Below are 6739 nucleotides of genomic sequence, written 5' to 3'. Positions count from 1 at the left end.
TTAGTGTGTCTTTGTTTCCAAGTCCCGACTATAATTTAGAAAGTGAGACATTTGCTGTTGGAATAAGCATTGGTAAGTCAGGGAAATGCATTGGCAAAGTTATCTGGCATTGGTAGTAAAGTTAGTATAGATATGAGAGAATGGGGTTCCTGTCCTACAGGTTCTGGTTCAAATCCCGTTATTCGCTAATGGCTCTTGACTGACATACTGGTCAAAGATTTGGGTCCATCTATCAATAAGGAACCCTCAGGCGAGTACATTTTCTTGCATCATTTTGGTTTATTCATCACAATGAAATACAATTAACTACGTTAGGGTTGATCATAACGTATTGTACACAATAGTGGAAAACTAAACAAATCCTACAGAACACTCCACAAACCATTCAAGTGGTACCAATCTCATAACGCATAAAGTATAGCAAGTAGGGTGTTTCCTATAAACGTCTAGTAGGTAAATCAACTAAGTTTTGATCAACTATATCTACATTTAAATCGACCACCTATAATCATGGGTACTTGTTCATATTAAACAGATCATGCTTCTCTTTTTCAAATGTTTGCTGGGACACTATTACGTTAAAAATTTAATAAAAAACTAAAATTATTTTACTAATCTTAGCCAAGTAGTTGAATGGTATAAAATGGTCTGATGGCAATGGTATAAGTGTTCGCTTGATAATCAAAAGGTTACTAGTTCGATCCTGAGAAAAGTCTATCTTTTTGATACGTTAACGCTGCTCGTAATCATTGACATTTTAGTTAAATTATCCTAACTAAAGAAACAACTGGACAAGTAAATAGAAACCACACAAGGAATTTCACTTTTATATATAATTTCTTAAAAAAAATAGACTTCAAATATGCCAAATTGCGTTCTTATCAAGATAAAAAATATGTTGTCTTAAAGATTTTGAAATTTACAGAAACTGATAATAGAAAAGTTTAAAAAATATAAACTACATTAGCCTCAAAGAAAACATTAGAAAAATGTTTAATTCAAGCAGTTCAACCAACGTCAAAAGTATGTTAATTTCTGTCCTCTGATCAAAAGTGAAGTATTCAACTCAGCCGAGTTGGTTAGAAGAGCTGATGTAAAGCTTTGTTTTGTAAATTTCAAGTTTGTTAGGAAAGTTCGTTCCAGTTAGTGAATAATCTTGGATGCTTGAATTCATAAGTTTTTTTTATGGTAATATTTATTTATAATACTCCTTTTATGTTGGTTTTAACAATTTATTTTTCAAGAAACTGCTAGTCTGATTTGTAAATTAGATTTATTGAACATATTTAGGCAAATAAATCTGAAAATAAAATAACTATATATGTATAACTCAAAGTTTTCAAAACACCTTCTTTATAACGGAGAAATAAACCAATTTGTGTACATTCAAAAGGATAGACAAATGTGTAACGCATTAGAAAACTACCTTAAACGATGAACACTAATTTTACTGTATTACTGTAATAATATAGTAATAAGTTTACTGAATATTGATAATTTATGTTCCTTTATAAAATGTCGAAACAAAGTTGGTTTTAAATATACAATGTCTGTTTTAACAAGTTTGATTCTATTCATAAAAATTGTTAAATTAATTTGATGAAATTCATATGTTTTGTATACTAAAAGTGTCTTTTTAAAAGTAAATCGAAATCTGCATGGCCCTTTACAAATAAAGTCAAAAATACATTAGCATTAAGCGGAAAATGTACAAAATGGTCCAATAAAGACGAAAAGACGAGCAGGTTGTTTAACCTCAACAAAAGAGCGCTGCTTGTAAGATAAATTGTTGATAACAGTTTTAAAAGTTTCTTTCCACCTCTATCTCACGTCTTCAGGTCAACGTTCTTTTCTTTTGATAAGTGGCGTTATCACTGACTTGTGAGGTCATTGATAAGACGTTTTCCACACCACCTTTTCTTTCTTTCTCATAATTTTCTCTAAATGCTAAGGGGTTTATGTCTGGAACAATTTGTTTGTATTAAAACAATTCGAAAGATTTTCATGATACTGGATATAGTTATAAATATCTTGTTCCGATATCTTGATTCCAAAAAATATTTGTATTTGAGATTTTGAAACGTTCGATATTTTAAAATGTTTTTTATCTTCGTGGTTTAAACTTAAAATATATATTTAAATTTACAAACTGATAGCAACAATGCCTATCACTTAAAAAGCTAAAATTCGAGTAAAAATTAGGTTATTATTCGTCTTAACAGGTGAAACCAAATTCTAATCACCTACTTAAGCAATTAAGACCTTACTTAAAATGTAGTTTTATATTTAGGTCTGGGAGTAAATAATTTTAAAGGATTCCTTTGCTTGGCGAGGTTTTCACCCCATTCCTTCACTTCAGTCAAGTGGGGGTTGGTTCGTTTCCCACAGCCCTCGAGGCGTTCCCTTAGTTGGGGCGAATCTTTATTACAAATTCCATTATATTAATTTTAAGATAACACAATAGCATACATTATGTTTGCAGACACCATTTGTTTTAATTAAATATTTTAAATGTATTCAACGAATTTGGGAACAATTTATTTACATTAAATATTTGTATAATTAATTCATAATATGATATTAATTATGATAAATAAATAAAATATGATTTAAACCAGCATTATAGACCGCGGGAAATGCCTGGAATAGTAAATACTAGGCCATTAAATACCATACATAGCATTACAAATTCCTTTTCTGAAATGGCAACGCATCATATCGCTTTGATAAAATAACAAAACCCCATTAATAACTTTATTAAATTATTTAAATTTGTAGGATACAATAAAACTTGTAATTTGTATTACTTAATTCAATGCAATTAATATGTTTACACTCAAGTCCAATATTATTCTTTTAAATACATAACGTATATTTACCATTATTTTTAATCTGCTTTAATTTAAAAGACAAGGTAAACGTATAAATTTTTCCGTCTTCTTTGTTACAGGGGTTTTTGTTTAATTTTCTCTTAGCCTGTATGATTGACCTTTACAAAATTATTAACGAAATAAAAATATTATTTATAAACTACTGTTTCCTTTGTAAAATTACAACTTAAGAGTAAAACTTGCAGTGTAAAATGGTTCTGTTGACATCAGCGCATTTAAATGCAACTAGAGTTGCAGAATCCAAATTCATAATTTTGATGTTATCAAATTAAAAAATATATATATATATTTACTATCCTAATACATATAAACCTAACCCCTATTTATTGGGATTTGCTTTAAAATAACTTCTATGTCGAATAAAATCCCTGTCATGTTTTATAGAGTACTGCACTCTTGTTACCTTATGTCATACATGTTTATAGCTCGAATAACGAATGTTCTCTGTACTTTAGCCTCCTAGAGGTCGTGGACGTCTATTCAACTGATAACGCCAAGGTCATTGATAACAAGGCATTGTTGTTAACCGTTATTTGAGTGATAAACCTATGTATGATTACAATAAGGGATACCAAGAACACCACTGAAAAACCTTGATGTAAATTTCCGAGATATGTTAAAAAATATTGTGCAAATTGGCAATAGTGGAACACTTGTCTTTCTAAAACTATGAATAAGCTGCGTTAAACTTGTTTTATTGATTCACAAAAGATGAGCATTGACTTTGGAAACTTCAAGCAGGTTTTTCATGCTATATCTGAAACTTGTTTTCATGTGGTTTTTATGTTAATTTGCATATCGTTGTGCTGATGTCGAGTAAGTTTTCTCTTCAATTTTATAGTGATTTGGGGAGTTTCACTCTTTCATTATTCCATCAGAAGACAAACAATAAACAATACATAGAAAGTTTTATTTGTTCCTAATTGTTCGTTTAGGAATTAGTTCTAAAATCACGTAATACAACCAACAAAGTATACAAACAGTGACAAAACAAATAATCAACATGCTGTTGCATGTTTAGGGATTTTAAACACGGAATAATTTTTCCAAGAAGATACCAAGTCATTATAGAACTCGTTTTCGCTGTAGAACTCCACTCTCCTTCACACTGATTGCTACGTAACGTAGCCTTGAATGAACATCTTAAGAATCGATTGAAGCTAATACATAAATGTTTTTCTTCACAAACCAGCCAGGTATTGTTGCAAGTGGTTTGTATGCGGACCATTGTATCGTATCGTAGGTTTGGTTGTTAGCTTGTAATTTTTTTTTTTAAATAACATATTATATCAACCATTACCTTTCTTTTTATTTTAGATTATATAAGTGAAGTATCAAGGAAATAGGTAATTTTACCATTCATTTTCAAAATGTTATATATGCAAAGTAGTATTACACATCGACTAAATTTTTTAAAGTTAAAACATTAGAGGTATGAATTGGAGTAAACATTAGGATTTTCTAATTTAAAAGTAATGTAAATACCAAAAGTAAAGGTCGTGGTTTTATTTATTTATTTATCCCTACTGATTATACCATTTTACCACGTCAATTACAGTGATCAAGGTGGCATTATGAGTTAAAGAAAACAAAATGAGAGGCCTAATTAAAATAACAAGAACTACATAGTGAGAACAAATATGTGGCAAGATAGTTAAACTATGGTATACATAATGTAGATAAGATAACAAACAATAAAGGATATAAATTAGATAACAAACAATAAATAATAGAGAGATTTTAATGGTGTCTATATGTAAGGTAAACCCTTGGAGAGGTGTATAGTCAATGGTAAAATGCAGGTGGATGTTCAGTTCTCTTTTCAGTTGTCAAGAGTCTTTAAATCACACCAAAATCATTTGTTAATACCCCACCGATCAATTCCGTATGGTTCCGTATATTTTTTAATTAGTCGTGTTTTGCAGTTCAATTTGAAATTTTTGCATTGTGTTTGTACATACGCACAGCACAAAATAAGTAACAAAATGTACAGAAAATTTTAAGTTATCGTATTTTTTACTAAGTTTAAAATTGTAATACTGTCCAATTAGCTAAATATTTTATTTTTCGGTTTGGACATGGTAGGTGAACGAAGCCCCTCAACGGATTTCAGTTGTAAAAGTACAGTACATAAAATATCCAAAAATATTTACAATCCAAATCCACATTAGATCTAATCCGTCTAAGGACCCATATCTGATCACTTGAATACGTTTTAAAACACCCAAGTTTATAATTATTGGTCTTTAATCAATTGTAAAGCACAACCAAAAAACTATATAACATTAACATTTACACGCCGGGGTTAATAGAAACCAATTTAATTTTTTTTAATGAACATCAATGTTTTACAAGCCAAATCAACACTCTTTGCCAGAGAACTTCTACCTATAGTCAATGCTTCTTCCTATCTGGAGACAAATGTTGAAACCACCCGCAAGAATCGTCTCTAGCAAAACTAATTAAACCCAATAGCGTGAAGCAGAAACAAATGGCTGCGGCCCTGGATACAAAAGCACAGCGGGTTTTAGTTGACTGACACCAAACAATGGAGTGGCAATCACAACACAGGGTATCCAGGGATATTAATGGCTGATCCAGGGTGGATACAGTTTTTATTTATTTCAGCCATTTGTCATCTGACAGTGATCCATCACGTTTTGGCAACGGGTAGCAAGTTTGTATTAAGAGTGACAGTGAGAGTTATACCTAACTATTTATATGACTCTGAACACGATGTTAATTGTGAACTTAATGTTTTTATTTATATATTTTGTTAAAGAATATGTTACAATATGGTAGTTCGACTGTGAGCTAAGAACCAATATGTAATAATTGTTTGTTATTAACACTGTAACAATGAATCATTGCTTGGATTAAATTTTAACGAGCAACTTTAAACTGCCTTATTAAGATGATCTTGTTCCCAACGATGTATAAAACGAACTACATCGATGCTTGTTCCTGGAGGAGGTATCTCAGTGCAGAACCCGCCATGGCAGTCTCCTGTTTCACTTTACCAAGAGCTCGGGGGGAGTAAGGGTAAACTTTACTTAAGTTTTTGAGGTAAAGCTTTTTATGCTTCTTATCCAAATGGTATACGACCTTCCCTCCGGCTGAAAATATAGCTTTACTCTTCTACTTAATACACCAATTATTTGTCCAGTTATATACAAAGAAACTCTGACTTATTGGTTTGTGAAGCAATTCATTTATGTAAACCATTCAGAAGTTTCCGTTCACAAAATGTACCTTAACCAACAAATTTACCGATGCAATGAAGTTCACCTCATTTTCATCTTCCGGAAGCAGTAGTGTCCATCATATATTTTACTACCTCCGGATACACCAGGGAGGGGAGCAGGGCGTTGGCGCATGCGTAGAGATTACGCGCAGTGACGTCATGCTCAACGGCTCGGCGCAGGCGCACTCACCGCACTTCCTCAGTTTATTGCACTTACAGCTGATTTTGTAGATGACCTTCAACTGGGTTTATTAAACTCTAGGACTGTTTAAATTGCTTTCGACACGCCAAATTAACGTGGCGAATGTAATAATTGAGAGGTGCGATTAAATCACTTCTCGGCTCTTGACTTCTGTTGAATTATTCATATGTGTGTATACGTTCAATCTGGGTGGGGATTATTACATTTTGCATTTGAATGAGTGTGTAAATTGAGCAAGGAACAACAGTTATCATACAGTATAGTTTTAGTTGTGTTGAAAAGCCCCATTACATTAATGCGTTTTCTAAAAAGTAAATACTGCAAAATACTTTGCATCGGCCGGGAATCGAACCCGGGCCGCCCGCGTGGCAGGCGAGCATTCTACCACTGAACCACCGATGC

General features: G+C 32.0%; 1 non-coding gene across 1 annotated transcript; it reads right to left on the bottom strand.

The window, feature by feature from the left end:
- Positions 1-6668: 6668 nt before the first annotated feature.
- Trnag-gcc (transfer RNA glycine (anticodon GCC)) lies at positions 6669-6739 on the bottom strand. The gene has a single exon. It is a non-coding gene; the product is annotated as a tRNA-Gly (tRNA).

The sequence above is a fragment of the Macrosteles quadrilineatus genome, unplaced genomic scaffold (genome assembly GCF_028750875.1).
Source record: "Macrosteles quadrilineatus isolate MER2022 unplaced genomic scaffold, UCM_ALF_1.0 Scaffold_9__3_contigs__length_116548681, whole genome shotgun sequence".
NCBI lineage: Eukaryota > Metazoa > Arthropoda > Insecta > Hemiptera > Cicadellidae > Macrosteles > Macrosteles quadrilineatus.
The sequence above is the reverse complement of the archived record's forward strand: the minus strand, read 5'-3'. Positions and strand labels throughout refer to the sequence as shown.